The 18,449-nt window shown below is 44.1% G+C and overlaps 1 long non-coding RNA gene across 1 annotated transcript; it reads left to right on the top strand.

The window, feature by feature from the left end:
- The first annotated feature begins 17,112 nt into the window (after window positions 1-17,112).
- Window positions 17,113-18,221, top strand: LOC136466912 (uncharacterized). Its single transcript, XR_010761500.1, has 2 exons — window positions 17,113-17,514; window positions 17,813-18,221. It is a non-coding gene; the product is annotated as an uncharacterized lncRNA (long non-coding RNA).
- Window positions 18,222-18,449: the final 228 nt, after the last annotated feature.

Here is an 18,449-nt window from a genome sequence, read left to right as displayed (position 1 = left end):
AAAATACAAGATCAGTGCAGAGCACTCACCATGTCATGCGCATCCGTCGACGTCGCCGGCGACCAACCTGACAAGCGCAGGTTTCCTCTGCACCGCGGCGGCGTAGTCGAGGCAACGCCAGATGCGCTCGTAGGGTATCAGACTGATCAAACTGACACCAAACGCGTAACACGTCGAGGCTTGCTCAAGTCTCTCAGACGCCACCACCTCGAGCTCGAAGGCCAGCGCACTGTCGTTGACATACCTGACGTGCGCGAGACAGCATGAGCGGCCGTTGCCCTTGAGGTCGGCCGGCCGCCGGCACAGCGACGTCGCGTCCGAGAGAAGGACGACGTCGCCGGTGCACGGGAAATTACAAGCCCCACGGCGGCCGCGGGCGACGGTGAGGCTGTACATGGACGGGGAGGCTTGCACGCCGGATTTGTCCTTCCGGGCGGGAAGGGTTCGTACAGCGTCGATGGGGGAGTGGCGGCTGGACGAGAGCGCGTCCACTAAGTTGGCGCTCATTTCCTCTCGCATCTCCTCCAGGAGCGGGAGCCTGAATGCCTCCAGGTAGCCCATCAGCCTGGAGAACCTGTCAGGGATCGTCTTCACCGCCTGAAGCATTGGATGATTAGTTTCAAGCAATCAGTGCATGGTACAAGTCCATCCAGAAGTAAAATCAAAGCGATCATGAACAAGGAGTAGATAGCAGAAGCAACCAACTACAGATGCAAGAGCTAGCAGGATCTCGCAGGATGGAGAAGGAACCTTGTCTGTGAAGAGGTTGTGGTTCATGATATCGTGGAAGGACCAGGAAAAGATGAGCCTGACGAGCTCGCGTCCCGGATCAGGGGAGCTCTCACCCCTCGATCTGCGACGAGCCCTTCACTTCACCCATTCTGCGCGAAGTCCTTGGCCATGGCTGTGCATAAAGTTTACAGAGCTTGCTGGAGTAAGCGTGGCGCCGGGCCGACTTCCTAGGATACAACGGGGCGCTTCTGGTTTCGAGGACGAGGCGGCGGCCGTTCGTCCCCTCGGCTTCCGCTAGTGTTTTACTACTATCGTACGGTGACACTGCTGTGTGCCTCGCGTAGTCAAACAGGGGGCAACACGGGCCGTTTGGTATGGCTCGCAGGGCAGCTCCTGAAGCTGTTTCGTTGCTCCATCAACTAAACGGCCAAAAGGCAAAGGGCTCCTCACGAGGATCCACGGAAAACCCGCTCTCACATCACCATCTCTATGCACGGAGCCAGAAATACTAGCTTCACCTGGCACCTGCTCTCACAGCACCATTTTAGCTGGAGCCGGAGCTCTACTAAACGGGTCTTTAGGCACGACCGGGAAAAAATTCTATGCACACGTGGTGTACAGCACCCCCGCGTGCGGCACCACTCAGGAGCCGTCCATGTGTTGATGGGCTATGTTGCGTGCCGTGGAAACATTGAGCTGGAAGATGGGCCAAGACCTGCATGTTACATGCAGGGATCAGGAGTTCAGGACCATCGATGAGGATGAATCAACGGCGACAGAGCCGTGCTGCACGGAAGTAATGTGCATCACGGGTGGATAGAATTTTTTTTCTGCCACGACCCGGTTTGGACATGGAAAAAATTACGCCACCATGGAGGACACAAACAAATCGGACACGTCCTTAATTTGGGCGAGCCGTGCTTCCAATCCGTGAAGACGAATGGGAACCAAGACATGGACACACGTCAAGAAACCAAGCCATGTATGCATGGCACCACGGTGAATACATTTTGCACGTGATTTTTTTTCCTTGGACAAGAGCTCACACGTGAAGGTGTTTTGAAAAAGGGTGTTTGGCAAAAAAAAAAAAGCTCATGGAGCTGTTGGTGAAGCTATGCCAAACAGACTCTAAGAAGTTGTGCGAGAATTGTAGCGTTAGGAAGGATGGGGCCAGTTTTTTTTACCAGAAGATGGGCAAAACCTATCCCAAACAGCAAATAGGGTCATTGTTTCTTCCGCCGCCTCTCGCCTTTTCTTCCGGTGTCATGCCACGCCATCAGTAGCTTGCTTCTGCCACACAACACAATCACCGTTGCTCGAGTACTCGCTTCCTCCACCTCGATGTTTCAGTACTATGATGAAGCTCTAAAAATCTTCCCTGAAATAAAATCCGACCAAAATTTGATGCGTATGTTTAGTAAGTACTACAAGAGCAAGGTTATCATCATGTTCATCGTATATCGAGGCCCTTCTGATCCATATGAGACAGTCACGAAGTGGGATTTTAATGTTGATAGCCAACCCAAAAGCAACATAGAGCTTAATGAGGATGATTACCTTAGAAACCTGGCACCACAGAGTGAACATGTAGGTGTAGATGAAGAGGCATTGTACTTGGAGACTGTACCACTGAATGCACTACTGGTTGTGAATTATCTAATTGAAAAAGAGAAGAGAGGTGATGAGTCCGAGGATGATAGTGAGGATGATGATGATGATGATGATGAAGTGCAGGAGGACAATGAGGTGTCATGTAATGATGGAAATAATGCTCCAAATGCAGACTATGGCACAGATGATCCACCAATGGTTGTAGGCTCCACTTATTCTAGCGTGGATATTTTCAGATTGGTTATTTCTTAGCATGTAATCAAACATCAGTTTGAGTTCAATATTGCTAAAAGTGGACCTCAAAGGTTCAGGGCATATTGTTCAAATAGAGACTTGGACAAGTTGTAAGGGACCGTGACGTCTAAGAGGGGGGGGGTTGAATTAGGCAACTTAAAATTCTGACTCTAAACTATGGCCTCTTTTTCTACCCTTAGCAAAACCTATGCAAAAGATAAACTATCTAATGTGCAACTACGGTTTTGCTAGTGTGTTGCTATCTCTACCGCAAAAGGAGTTGTGCAAACAATGTAAATGCAGAAGTTAAAGACCAAGGTAGAGATATACAAACTCCCGTCGATGACTCCAGTACTTTTACCAAGGTATCGAGAAGCGCGCAAGCTTCTCCCTAGTCCTTGTCGGAGCCCCTCGCAAGGAATCCCTCGCAAGGGCCAAGGGTAACTCCGCGGATAGCCCCGTGCGTTCCCCACGCGCAAGTAGGTCTCTGGTATGTCTTCCGGCAAGCCTCTCCCGGACCGCTCCCCGCCGTCTTCACTATCAAGCTTCTGGCCAAACCGCTGCGGGCCTTGTTTCCTTTGGTACACGGTGGCAGCCACACCATAAACGTGGTTGGTGTGATCTCGCAAGACTACAAGCTCCTCCGATGTACAACAATAGTGTGCGCAAGCACCGAGTGGTAAGAGGTATGCAAACCTCACTAAACACTAGGCCTAAACCTAGAACAAGCGTATAAGCGGTGGTCTAATCAACCTAAGCACTTCGCAAAGCACCTACGCTAATCACCTAATGAATCACTACGCACTATGCAAGTGGAGATCACTAAAATGGTGTATCAACTCCCAAGATATGTTTCCTCAGCTCCACTCATGTCAAATGGCCGGTTGGAGGGTCTATTTATAAGCCCCACTGAGAAAGTAGTCGTTGGGGACGAAACTCACTTTTCTGCTACTAACCGACGCTGCTTTCGTCCTAACCGGACGCATCCGATCCTCTCGACCGTTAGAGCGTGCAATCAACGGATTGGACGCTGATGGCGTCCGATCATATGCCACCGGACGTGTTCGGTCGTAACTTCGCCGCTCTGGAACCTCTCTGGACTCGATCGGACGCTGCAGTTCCTGTGTCCGGTCGATTTACCGCCAGCGTTCGGTTAGTGCTGAATGTTTTGCTGGGATGATGAACAGTGCCATTGGTGCGTCCAGTCACTTTCAGTCCTCAACGTCTGATCGCTGCTGCTGACGCCTGCTATTGCCAAGCAAATGATCGGTCGTGTCTGGTCCCTATAAGGGTCGCGTTCGGTCGCTGCGTCCGGTCACCTCTATAAGCTCGTTTCTTCGCGATCTTGCGTCCAGCTTGGTTCCTATCTTCATGCTTGGACTTTGCTTGATATCTTAGGTCTTCTCTTGTGCTTCTAGGGTCTTGCTTATGGTGTTGATCGTGGGATCACCATGTCGCCTTCGTCCAAGTCACGTCTTGCATCCTATTGAACTACAAAACAATCTCTTTCAAATTCATTAGTCTAATTTGATTGTGTTGGTCATCAAACACTAAAATCCAAAGTAAATGGGCCTAGGGTCTATTTTTTTTACAATCTCCCCCTTTTTGGTGATTGATGACAACACGACCAAAGCAAACAAATAATAAAATTTTTGGAATTTAAAAACTATCTACTTGCTAGGATGCAACGCAAAGGGTAAGGTTATATGATGCTAAAAGATACCAATTTGAATATACTAATTGTAAAGCTAAAATGTACCACATGTAAACATCTTTGAAAACTTATCTTGCCCTTGCTTTTTGGTCCTACAAATTCTCTCTATTACATAGACTAATCCATAATCCACTATCCTCTCTTTTTTGGACCATTACCACTTGTAAATTATTATGATCGGACTTGATTTTAGTCCTACAAATTTTCCCCCTTTGGAATCAAACACCAAAAAGGAAGACAATAGTAGCACAAGGGATGGTCAAACTTTGTGATCCTTTGTATGTGAAGTGGAATAGGTCACAAACTTTGACTCTCACATTACATAGACTAAGATCCCCCTAAATATATGCATACATATGATGGAGAATGAAGTTTATGCATAATTGGTAAATTAATGCTCAAGGGAGTTTAATCTATATAGTGCATGGAGAAAGCATATAAATACCAAAGTAAAATCAACATGATGATATCGGTTTAGAAATACCATATGTGGAAACCAATTTGATTTATACCACTTGCAATAGGTGGTGGATATTTGAAGTATGATGCTTAACTACGGGGACTCTATTTTCCTTGCAATGAGACTACTACACACATGATAAGCTTGAAAAAGTGTTAGTCTCAAAGCATCCAACTTATAGAGTAACCTCTCCCTAAATTTGTGCACACAAGTATGGAATACTTGTAAGAGATATGCACATTGATTTTAGAACCAAAAATACCACTTGAAAGATGACATCACATGAATGTGAGAATAATTTTTGAAAATGATATTCGGAAGAAATTATCTACAATTTGGACTTTGGCACATATTAGATGAACAATTGAAAGACAAGCTATGTGATGTGCTCCTAAACAATTTAAACCATGTAGGTTTGCTCCAAGGGTTAAGAGTGAGACCAAGCAATCCTACCATAAGATGTACCTAGTGTATGCATGACAAAGGATTTAAGTATGCAAATGCAAACCTAGGCATGAAAGGGAACTAGATGCTAATTGAAATTGCAAGAAATTAAATCTTGATACCAATTGAAAGGAATTAAATCTAGTTACCTAACATGGGAAGGGGAATTTGGGTCCATAGTATTCACTAACCCACTTGGCAATTGACATGATCCAATGTGATGCACCCCATAAAATGCACCCATACTTAGCCAAGTCTCCAAATTCTCCGAAGTCCATCGGACTTCTCACTTCCCTTTCGGGATCCAAACCTTCTTGGTGCTTTTCATGTTGGAAATGATTTCCTTTGGCACCTAAAAGCGTTTGACCCCATTGTTGGCTTGCTTGTTCACCTTGATGGCCACCACCTTATTATTTTTCTTCTTCTTTAACAAGTATGGTGTGGAGGCCTTCTTGTCCACCTTGTTGGTGTAGGTGTCGGAGAGCTTGTTTGTTTCCTTTTTGTTTTTCTCTTCCTTCTTAGCTCCTCCCCCATTCTTCACCATGCACTCATAGGACTTGTGACCTTCCTTGTGGCACACGTAGCAAACCATGGTTTGTCCTTCATCAAGCTTCTTCACTTCCTTGATGGTGTTATCTTGACGAAGTGGGGCTTGCTTCGTCTTGCCTTTCACTTGAGTCAAGTCCTTGGTGAGGCGAGCCACTTCTTGGTTGAGTTTCTCATTCTCCATTTCAACCTCTTGTGTGCATGTATCTACAACAATTTTCTCAACACAAACTTGGTTGCACAAGGGTGAGTCTAAACATAAATCATTGCAAGAAGTAGAGACATCCTTTTTGGACATGTTAAAAATTAAACCTTTCTTTTTAGGTGCCTTGGTGGGGGTGGTACCGATAGCTTCAAGATTAGCAACTTTATTAGTTAGCTCATCACAATGTTTGCACATGGTTTCCATTTTAGCAAGCAAACTTTTATAAGCATCTTGTGAGCTAGCTAACTTTTCTTTAATTTTTCATTTTTCTTTACAAGTTGCTCATCATTGATTGTGCATGTATTTGTTGTTGCACTAGCCTCAAGTTGCTCAATTTTAGTAGATAGCTCCATATTAAGATTGGCAAAAGTTTTATATTGTTCAAGCAAAGTAGCATAAGCTTGTTGTGAACTATCTAGTTTTTCTTTTAATTTTTCAAGCTTCTTTTGTTGACTAGTGCAAACTTTAGCAAAGTTAAGATTTTCTTGCATAATTTGCTCATAAGAAGGTAGCTCATCATCACTATCACTATCATTGTCACTATCACTTGGGATAGACTCTTGGTTACCTCATGCCATAAGGCACACGCGTGAAGAGCTTGATAATGAGTGCTTGTGACTTCGCCTCTTGTGATGGTCTTCTTCTTCACTTGAAGAATCATCCTATGACCTTATTGATATGAGAGCTTTATGCTTGCACACCTTCTTATTTGTCTTGGGTGTGGGCTTGTTTGGATAAACTTCCATAAAGTGCCCCAACTCGCCGCATCCATAGCCTCCTCTCTTTCTTTGCTTATTTCTTTGATTGGTGAAGATGAAATCTTGAATTTGATGGGCACACCCTTGACATTGAGTATTCAGATCATCTTCTCCACCTTGTTGATAAGCTTGATAGATTCTTCATCAAGGTCGGAGGTGGAGGAGGAAGATTGATCATCATCACTTGATTCATCATCATCATCCTCTTCTTCTTCTTCATCTTCACTTGAGGAGCTTGAGCTTGTCTTAACTTGCTTGCCCTTCATCTTCTTTTTCTCACTACATATGAGAGCTTTGCCTTTGCTTGATGGAGAGGCTACTTCTTGACCCATCTTGCGTGACATTTCAAATGCCACTATCTTGCCAATGACTATGGCTAGGGTGATGGTGCTCAAGTCCTCCATGTTGTGAAGGATGGTGATGATACTTGCATATTTCTTTTGTGGTAGCACGGAGATGATCTTCCTCATGATGTCCACATCATCTAGCTTTGTTAATCCTATTGAATGGAGCTCATTGATAATTAGATTCAACCGAGAATACATACCATGAATAAGCTCATCATCATTCATTTCAAAGGAATCATAACTTTATTTAGCTAGACAATGTTTTTGCTCACGGACATTAGTTGTGTCGTCATGGAGCTCTTGGAGTTTTAACCAAATTTCATGTGTTGTATTTAAAGTGAACACTTGGTTAAACACATCCATACTAAAAGATTCAAATAAGTAATTTTTAGCTCTAACATTGAAATGAATTTATTTTTCTTCACTCTTTGTGGGTTTATCGGGATTCTTAATGGGTTTCATCCCATCACGAGTGACTCTCCAAACACCCAAATCAACCATCTCAAAATGACAAGCCATTCTAGCTTTATAGTATGGGAAGTTAGTGCCGTCAAAGTGCGGAGGCCTAGAGGTATCCATCCCAACCACTCTAAATAGCGTCGGCTCAACGGCGGTGAAGCCAAAGGTCCAAATTGAGCCAACCGGCTCAGATACCACTTGTAGGGGACCGTGATGCCTAAGAGGGGCGGGGGTGAATTAGGCAACTTAAAATTCCGACTCTAAACTATGGCCTCCTTTTCTACCCTTAGCAAAACCTATGCAAAAGGTAAACTATCTAATGTGCAACTACGGTTTTGCTAGTGTGTTGCTATCTCTACCGTAAAAGAAGTTGTGCAAACAATGTAAATGCGGAAACTAAAAAGCAAGGTAGAGATATGCAAACTCCCATCGACGGCTCTAGTATTTTTACCGATGTATCAAGAAGCGCGCAAGCTTCCCCCTAGTCCTCGTTGGAGCCCCCCACAAGGAATCCCTCACAAGGGCCAAGCTCCCGGTCGGGTAACTCCATGGATAGCCCCGTGTCTTTCCCACACGCAAGTGGGTCTCTGGTGTGCCTTCCGGTAAGCGTCTCCCGGACCGCTCCCCCCGTCTTTACTATCAAGCTTCTGGCTGAACCGTCGTGGGTCTTGTTCCCTTTGGTACATGGTGGCGGCCACACCATAAACGCGGTTGGTGTGATCTCGCAAGACTACAAGCCACTCCGATGTACAACAATGGTGCGTGCAAGCACCGAGTGGTAAGAGGTATGCAAACCTCACTAAACACTAGGCCTAAACCTAGAGCAAGCGCATAAGCGGTGGTCTAATCAACCTTAGCACTCCGTAAAGCACCTACGCTAATCACCTAATGAATCACTAAGCACTATGCAAGTGAAGATCACTAAAATAGTGTATCAACACTCTAGATATGTTTCCTCAGCTCCACTCATGTCAAATGGCTGGTTGGGGGGGTCTATTTATATGCCCCACTGAGAAAGTAGCCGTTGGGGACAAAACCCGCTTTTCTGCTACTGACCGGACGCTGCTTTCATCCTGTCCGAACACGTCCGGTCGTCCCGATAGTTAGAGCGCGCGGTCAATTGATTGGATGCTGATGGCGTGCGATCACATGCCACCGGACGTGTCCGGTCACAACTTCACCGCTCTGGAACCTCTCTAGACTTGATCGGACGCTGCAGTTCCTACGTTCGGTCGATTTGCCGCCAGCGTCCGGTCAGTGCTAAATGTGTTGCCGAGATGATGAACAGTGCCATCGGTGCGTTCGGTCACTTTCAGTCCTCAGCGTCCGGTGGCTGCTGCTGACGCCTGCTGTTGCCGAGCAACCGATCAGACGCGTCTGGTCCCCATAAGGGTTGCAGGCGGTGGCTGCGTCCGGTCACCTCTATAAGCTCATTTCTTCATGATCTTACGTCCGGCTTGGTTCCTATCTTCGTGCTTGGACTTTGCTTGATATCTTGGGTCTTCTCTTGTTCTTCTAGGGTCTTGCTTATGGTGTTGATCGTGGGATCGCCATGTCGCCTTCGTCCAAGTCACGTCTTACATCATATTGAAGTATAAAACAATCTCTTGTAAATTCATTAGTCTAATTTGGTTGTGTTGGTCATCAAACACCAAAATCCAAAGTAAATGGGCGTAGAGTCCATTTTCCTTACACAAGTGTACATGATGGTTGTATGCATCTACCACAAAGGACAGTACCACTAACGGCTAGGTAGTAAGGATGTTAGAACTACAAATATGCCACTTGACAGTCCATCCATGGGTACAAGAAGCAAAAAAAATACAACCACCTAGCCATCTAATGAGCACAAGAAGTAAAAGAAGGTTTAGGCTTTGATTTTAGACATGCATGTTCTCATATTTGATGCCATGTGTGCCAATGTTTGTAAACTTAAACGTCTTCTGTATGCACTACACCACAACATTAATATAGCGTCACATGTGTGTCGTTATAAGTTCAATAATAACGTTAAATGGTTGGTCGGTATAACTGCTCCACAGATTGAGTGTCGTTACATGTACTTTTGCAGAGTAAACATCGGTCGCTAAAAGTATTTAGCTATAGCGTCGAACGAACAGTCGGCATAAAATGATAAAGAAAACCCACAGTGGGTTGGTATAGGGTCATGTCTATCGCGCGCGCTGGCAATGAAAAGAAAAATTTCGATGCCCATCCTCTCCAAACCCTATCCCTTCACCTTTTTCATCTGTCGCTGTGGCACCGCCCGCACAACTCCCTAGCCGCCACCAGCCTGCCACCCTCCCCTCAAATCCCGCCGCCCTCCACGGTCAGTGCCAACCCCGCCGCCACACTAACTCATCTACACAGCGCACGGCGCGCCGCAGCCCACCCAAATTCCCCGCCGCCCCTCCACTTGTTCCTAGCCCTTCATCTTCCTCCAAATGGAGCTCGATTCAGTGTGAGCTCAAAGCAGCAGCCCAAGGAGAAGAAGAAAAGAGCAGTGCTCGAGAAGAGAAGCGCGCCACCGCTGCTTTGTTCGAGATGGCAACGAGGCACAGGGCGTGGTCCTACCCCACCTCCCCGCTCACCCCATCCTCCGGCACTAGGTAACCGACCGCCTACCACACCTTATTGTCTTGTGCCTTTCTTCCTTCTATGCAGGCCCCCTTGGTCCTGATCTGATCCGCTGCAGGCGGGGGTGGGATTTTCCGTTGCTACTGCTACTTATTTGGGGATAGGGGATCCAGATGAGGATGTCATGGATTTATTCTCTCTTGATTCAATTACGATGTATTCAACTGCACTGCCGGCTGCTTGGTTATATACTTAGATTCTACTAGATCGCGCACCTGTAGGCGCACATATTATCCATGGGATTGATGTTAATGACCCATGTTCTCTTCCAAGATCTGTGCGAATCTACTGATGCTATTGTTTTGTTCCTGCTCTATTCCTAAGTGTCACCAAGATCTTGACAAGCAGATGAGTCAATGGAAAAGAAAAACCATAACCAAACTTACTTTTCTAGCCTAATCTATTTACTGTACTATCCCCCCCCCCCCAATTTTAGGTATCAACTTACTTGCACTACTTTGTTTTCAAATAATCTGCAAATCCACAAAATTGCACTACTTTACAATGTTTCTGAGTTTTTCATTACCTTTTTGATAGAGTATTGCATATTTGCATCTGTGAGTTGGTGTTAATTGTACAGAATTGTGATAGGTTGGTACCTTTGTAGGAACTTTTCTTCGAAGAATTTGAAAGGCCCAATTCCTACAAAGATTGGTTAATTGATAGAGCTAAATAAAATGTATGTTTCACTATCTGCTTTCATGTGAATTCATGCTTTTCATTTGCTGCAAGGTGTTGACTTGATTTTCTTACTTGGGTGCAGTTATATGCAGTATGATAACATCACTCGATGTATTCATGCATCTTTTTCTGCCCTCGGACACATACTGATGCTTTAAGAATATGCTATCCTCTCTTTTCTCCTTATGATATATACATAGATAGTTGAGTTGAGCATGTAGGATTTCTTTATTATGTGTTTATATGTAGGAGAAAATTAAATTGTATAGATCTTGATCTAAAATGTAGGGCAGCATTTTATATTAGATCATAATGTGGGCAGCATTACATCTGTACACCTGCATTAACAAGATCAGTTCGAACTGTATATATTGCTAGTTCTTGTTCATTGCCATTTAAATGTATCTGTTGGGCTATTTGTTAGGTAGCTAGTACCCCTGCCCCTATATAATCATCCATCTAGCTAGTTCTTGTTCGGCTGGAATGTGTGACTGTTTGTTTGTGCTTGGATTTTGGGGGCTTGGTTTGGTTTCATGTGCCTGTTATTTTCACTGGTTAATTCTGTGAGACCAAGCTTAATTCCAATTGCACAATAATTTAGTTATTATGCACAAGAGGTTGCATACTTGCATGTCCATTGCCTTACTCCATCAGTTAAGAATTGAAGATACTGAGTTACTTGCATTGGGATTAAATTGAATGTTGACACATCATAGCTTATCTGTACGTTACCTTGCCACAAGAAAGGCTGCGGCACAATTTCACTTTGTTATAACATCTACAGTCTCTAGATTCATATCCCTACTTATGGATAAACGCTAACGTGGAGCTACTGATTCTTACAAGATACAGATCCTCCATAGCCAAACCTCCGCTTAGGCACTCAATACAAAATAAGTTTCCATGTCCACTGCAAGGTGCAAGCTCTCAGTTAATTTCTCTGGGCTTCTTTAGGCTTGCCCTTTATTTATAATGTGAGGTGAGCATCTCTTCTTTGCTTGTTTTTTATCAAATATGTTTGTTACATAGACGAATTAGAATGGAGTATGATTTTTTAGAGCCTATGCAATGATCTTGTGTAGCAGGATTTTTTTATGTAAGCACATACTGAAGTTCATACATTGCTTTCTCTATTATTTTACTTAGAAAGTCTGTCCAACTAGCAATACATAAAAAAGCACATCCATTTGTCGGGGCTCTACAGCCAGGGGTTTTCCCCTGCGCGAAACCTCTCCCCTCAGATTAGAAGCAATCCAGATGTTGATAGGTAGAGCGGCGCATGGATTTCTTCCCTGTTTTGTTCAGCGATTGCTGATGCCAAGATTGCTTCTTTGCCCCCCTTTTCTTGTTCGGTTTAATCGATTGATGATACTGTGATAGCTTTGACACTGATGATTCATTGGTTTGTTTGGTTTCTTGTGCAGTCAGTACTTGGCCGAGCTGCTCGCCGAACACCAGAAGCTGGGGCCTTTCATGCAGGTGCTGCCCATATGCAACAAGCTGCTGAGCCAAGGTGAGATCCTTTGATCTCTGCCTTGCTGTTTCCTGCGGCCCCCGAATGCCCGATGAGAGTTTTCTTTGGTTACGAGTGAGCTTTTCATCTGCAATCATGAATTGGGGACTGATGTCCCCAATGCTTGGATGAGTACTCAGTTTGGATGGCATTGGATTCTACCTCTATGCTTATGATCTTTGGTCCTCACGATTCCTTATGTTTCGTTGGTTTAGATTTGTATTGCGAAGCTTAATCCATTGGTTAGAATAGATGATCGGACTTCTGGGAGATAATGCCACCTTGCCGATCGATCTAACTGTTATAATTTATAATGTTGATGGTTGAGGTCAACTTCTTGGTCGAAACAACTGTGGCTTATGGCCCATTGATATTTCGTATGCTTCAAAGGATTAGAGACTGTAGTTGATCTTAACAAAAGCACACAAAAGCAATGACAAAGCTCCTGTATTGTGCAAGTGTTAGATGTTTTGGTGGTGATCATCATACGTTTTCCAGTGCACATTACCAGCAAGAGGGTGAATACATCACACAGCATACACATAACTACTTTGATTATTGGAAACAAAATTTCTAACCTATTATGAACAGTTTTTTTGTGAACGAAATTATGCTTCCTATAATACAATTTTTTCCTGTTGCTGATACTGGAAATGCTGGAGCCTTGATTGGGCAATTGTGATATGTCAACTGACTCTACTCTTTGTGTTCAATGCATATTACCAGACCAGTCTTTTAGGGGGTTCCCTTTATTTTAACATTGTAGATTGAATAATGCATTGACTGATCAAGTGTCCATTGATTGACTTCGGTGTTATTTAGTTGGACCATCCTGTAAAAATAATTTTCCGTATAGCTAAGTGGTCATCTGTATATTGCAGGCATAATAAGGTGATTTATATCAATGTGCATGTCTTGGTATTTGCTGATAATTTTTCTCTTGTTGATTCTCGTGGTGTAGTGGGAGTGTCATCTTCTGACCTCTGTTAGCCTAGTTCTAATGAACGACTTATCTATTTCTTATTATATAAATGAAATGATCTTCTGAGTTCTGACCTTTGTTGTACACCCAGAGATTATGTTCTGAGTTCTGACCTTTGTTGTACACTCAGAGATTATGCGGGTATCAAGCATTGTCCACAACCATGGATTTGGCGATTTCGACAGGCATCGGTTTAGAAGTCCTAGTCCGATGTCTTCTCCAAACCCTAGAGCTAATCTCCCTGGCAATGGGTTCAGTCCTTGGAGTGGACTACAAGAGGTAACACTTCATAATATATTTGCAATCAAGTGGGTGACTCTTCTGTACTTCATACACAAATGGATGTGCTTTTTCCTCTAGGAGTCCTGCCCCTTATCATTGATAAAGATGAACCACATAGGACTTTTATGCTTTGGGCAGGATTACATCATTACACCCTGCCGGATTTTTGGAGCTCAAATAATGAGTAATACTGTACATAGGCTATGGTACGCAGAAAAAGAACACTAGGCTGATGGTTATTTTATTAGTTATATCAGCATGTATAGGCTATGTTTAATTCATCATCTTATATGTTAACCTCCAGTGCCAGCCCATATACTAAATCTATATATTGCTTTGAGTTAGGTACTATCAGTTTACTTATTTATTTCATTTACAATGGTTTGCGACATTGAACTTTCCTTTTTATGAAATTTGGCTATTAATTTTAGAGAACCTCTTGGAGTTGATCTTATTGGCTGTCTTTCTCTAACTTTGGTAAAAATTGTCGCTAATTGGATATTCATATTGCATTTCAGCCATCCTGCAAGGCCTAGGCAGCGTACCTGATGGTGTCGACAAGTTAAAATGGCTCATCGAAGCTGTGTTTTGTTTTGAACCTATTAGGGACAAGACTCTGAGCTCACTGTTAGTGAAATTTGAGCAGTGAGCTTTAGGTGTTAGTGAGCTAAGCTTTTGGTTACAAGTGGTGGATGTATGACTTTTGGTCACATGAGGTAGATGTAGGGATGTTGATGGCTTGCTCATCCACAAACTTCATGTTTGCGAGCTTCTAATCTATTTTGTACTTATGAACTTGAATCTGACCGACCTTACATTGGGCTACTCATATATGAATGAAACAGTTATGGTTAATATATCTTGTAATGAATGCGTGTACATTGATAATAGATTATTTTTGGGTTATTATGTATTGCTGATTAGCAACATATATATTGTTTCTATGTGAATGATTTGCGTTGGATTGTTAGTTGCTAAAAGTATTTATAGCTTCAAACTATGTGTCGGTATATGTAGCCCCTAAGGCGTCAGACTGTCGGTCGCTAAAAACTTGTCGGTCGGCGTAGGCTATACCGACGCCACTTTCAGCGGCTGCAAGTAAGTGTCGGCATAGATCTATACCGACCGACGGAGCGTCGCTATATCGACCTATACCGACCGACGGTACGTCCCTAGTCTGGGGCTGTGGTGTAGTGATGTGTGCACCTTGTTCATGTATGACCTGAACCTATCTCCTTAATGTTTCATACAACGATTTGTCATTATTGTGTATGTGTGCACTTGGATTATAATTGTAGATTTTATATGCGTTTTAAATAGTCAGTATGATGCTGTCACATGCAAATATATATTCTACCTCAATTTTATGTACATATTTCTACCTCAATTTTATTGTGTATGTGTGCACTTGGATTATAACTGTCAATTTTATATGTAATTTAAATAGTCAGTGTGATGCTGTCATGTGCAAATAATGTATTATAAAAAAAAAATTCTAGCTCAAATTTGAGAAATTGTTGATATAAGCAACCTGAAAGACACGTACAGTGCATTAGTAGGTTTGAACTGTTTAATTCGGCGCTAGGGGCAAAATAGTAATTTCTCATACAACTCAACGCTGTTATCCTATCAAACTAATGGAAGGGCGAAGAAGCCAAATAAAATTTGATTCTGGGCCAAATAGCTAAGTTTGACAAAAAAAAAATGGCCAAAAAGCTAAGAGACACTTTTTTTAGGGTCAAGGAAATAATTTTCTCTTATTTTATTAGCAAGAGTCCGCTATAAATCTTTTACGTCATAAATGTTGCAAACTTAAGATAGTTTGACTTGCACAGATTCTAACATAAAATATATTCTATGATATATCTAATTATATTAATTTAATATTATAAATCTTGATGGTATTTTTTAGAAATTCGATCAAAATTTTAAAAATTTGACTTAAGATAACTCTATAAATCTATTTATTTGGTGCAACTGCGACCACGTGGCGAGACATGATGGCTGTGACAGGGCAAGCACTGGCGCAACGCGACGCTGCCTGGCTCGGGTCGCACGGCAAGCACAGGTGTAGCGCGGCACGGCTCAAACGGAGGCAGACGCTCTATAGGCTCCGTTCGCATGCTGTTAAACCCGACTTGATCCGCTTCTTTTTTTATCCGCAACAGTGTTTTCCTCTCACAAATTCATTCAGATTCCTCCAAAATTCCTCAAAGGGCCTTGTTGCAAAAGAGACGTCACGGGGCCATGGTGGTTTCATGCAAAAGAGACGCCACGTTGTTGGAGCAGCCTACCGAGGCAAGTTCATCTTCCAACGCGAGCAGTAAAGAGCAGCCTCAAACTTCAACTGTATATGTTACATCGAGGCCACATACTCATTTTGCATGCTTGGTTTAGCCTCTGCTGCGAGGCCACTAGCTCTGATAACGTGGATAGCCAGGGCCGAGGTGGAGTTTGGGGGGGCGCCCTCAGGGTGCTCAGCGAGGCACCCTGGCCGCGACGGTGGAGGTAGAGGGAGCGCAAGCACAACACTATGACTAGACGACAAACAATTTTTTTTTTTGAACTTGGCTGATTCATTACTCTTCTGACAAACTGTCAGAAACGATTACAAGAACATCATCAGGGATAGCGCTAGTGATTAGCGCCTCACCTTCGACACACCCATAACCTAGACTCGCCAATACATGGGCAGCCCTGTTCCCAGCTCTACCCAAGAAATTACAAACGAAATCACTGAAATTTAACCTAGAAAAGGACTTCAGCTCCTCAATCAGCCCCCCTTCAGGTCGAACATCGAATCTTTAGGACTGCATAGCCTTCTGAATATCGAGCGCATCTGTCTCAAGGATCAGCTTCCCAATACCCAAACTGCTCGCCACCTGGACACCTTGCAAACAGGCTATCAACTCAACATGGAAAGCACTCAACACGTTATTAATTCTTCCTCGTCTCGACATCACCACATCTCCGTCGTGGTCACGAATCAGGAAGCCCCAGGTACCGATCATTGATTCCTGAACGAAGGACGCATCACAGTTTAGTTTTAGAAAGCCCTCCGGTGGTTTTTGCCATCTTGTTCTCTGTATTGGTCTCATCGGTCGTGAAGGTCGTTGAGATTGTAAGATTTCATTAGCATATATTGATTGAACGTGCTAACTCCTCGGCTCTCCTCCCTCTTCCTTAGAAACAAGAGGATAAAGACAAAGGCAAAAACAATATTTCCTGGCCTTTTCTCTTCTCAGGTATAAGAAAATCATTAAAACAAATGTTACGATATGCTATGACAAATGATCAAGATTTTATAATAGTATCTAGCAAATTTTAATGTTAATGTTGAGTCAATTTCACTCTTGTTCAGCCATGAGCAAAATTTGCCTTAATATAATTCTGTAATTCCTCTTCCTTTGGGAAAAAATATTTTTTCGATGATACATAGTACAAGCAATTCTCCTTAAAATAACGCGGGCTCGCTTTGGAGTGCCTTTTTCACAAAACAACCGGGTACTCGTCTGCTTCCTACGACTTTTGCTTCTCCCATTCACCGCTCTGTCTCTCGTGCGGCAGTTGGGCGGCCGCTGATCGCCGCCGCCGTGTCCCGTGTCCGTCACAGTTAATCCTCCTCTGTCTCCGGGCTCCTACTCCCGCGCGTCGCTGCCTCCAAGATCCACCGCCGCCGCCGAGCTCCTTCCCCGCGCGCGGCCGCTGGACTCCTCCCCACGCGTCGCCGACTCCGCGCTTCAAACTCCGTTGCTGGGCTCCTCCCCGCGCGAGCTCCGAGATCCTCCACTCCCGAGCTCTGAGATCCGCCGCCGCCACCGAGCTCCTTCCCCGTGTGCGGCTGCTGGGCTCCTCTCCAGGTGCCGCCAACTACGTGGAATCGGGCTCCTTCCCTTCCCGGCGATGCAGGCAAGGTCCCAGCGGCTTTTCTCCTTCCTCACGCAGCGGACGCCTCCCAAACGCTACGCTTCAACTTCCTTCGTTTCTTGGGAAAAGAAAGCTAGCTTTTGCTGAAATCGAGCTTCGAATCCAAGCGTGGGCAATTTAAGTTGTTCCAAACAGGGCCTTCTACATTTTGCTTACTAGGCAGTTACTGAGAATCTACTATTTGTCCATTTTGCTTACTACTAGGCAGTTACTGAGAATCAACGATTTGCCCTATCTGCTTTTCGAAGGCTCTTACACCTTCGTGGTTGGTGATTTTCAGGGAGGCTGATACTTCCATGCTGCAGTTGAAGATTTGATCAGCTATTGCCTTCACTGCTGGCCTGTTCTCCTCTGGTGTTACAAGGAAGCCATGGTGTTCGGCTGGCTGGTGGCTGGCTGTCCAGCCCACTCACTAAAGCACTGCTCACATGAACAGTGTTTTCAGATAGGACATTATTTTTCTCTCGCAACAATCAGCCAAGACAGTATTTTGATTTATTTTTCAGTCCTGCCAAGCAGGCCCAAGCTTATCCCCTTGTTGTGCACGGCATTGAATTTGTTGTGAGAATTGCACTACAGTGACACAAGTTCAGCATGCGTCCAGACTCAAGAATATATTAGTGACTTGGTATCTTAGTTTTGAAAGAAAAACATCAGTTCAGTGGAAATGTACGGTACCAGATTCATTCTATGGTGTACAGAAAGTTAACATATCCTAAGAGCCCCTTTGGTGGGGCTCTCCGAAGAGCATCTGCTCTGGCTCCGGTTCTGCCAAGAATGGTAATCAAAACAGCTCCGGCCAGGGAGCCAGCAGAAGCCGCTGGAAAAAATGAACTACACGCATGGTGCTGGAAATTATGGCTTCCAACAGCTCTGTTCGTTTCCCTGCTTCACATGGCACAAATTTTGAAAGTTTG

Source organism: Miscanthus floridulus, chromosome 7 (genome assembly GCF_019320115.1).
Source record: "Miscanthus floridulus cultivar M001 chromosome 7, ASM1932011v1, whole genome shotgun sequence".
Taxonomy (NCBI): domain Eukaryota; kingdom Viridiplantae; phylum Streptophyta; class Magnoliopsida; order Poales; family Poaceae; genus Miscanthus; species Miscanthus floridulus.
Note: the sequence above shows the minus strand (reverse complement) of the source record. Positions and strands in the feature narration are given on the sequence as shown.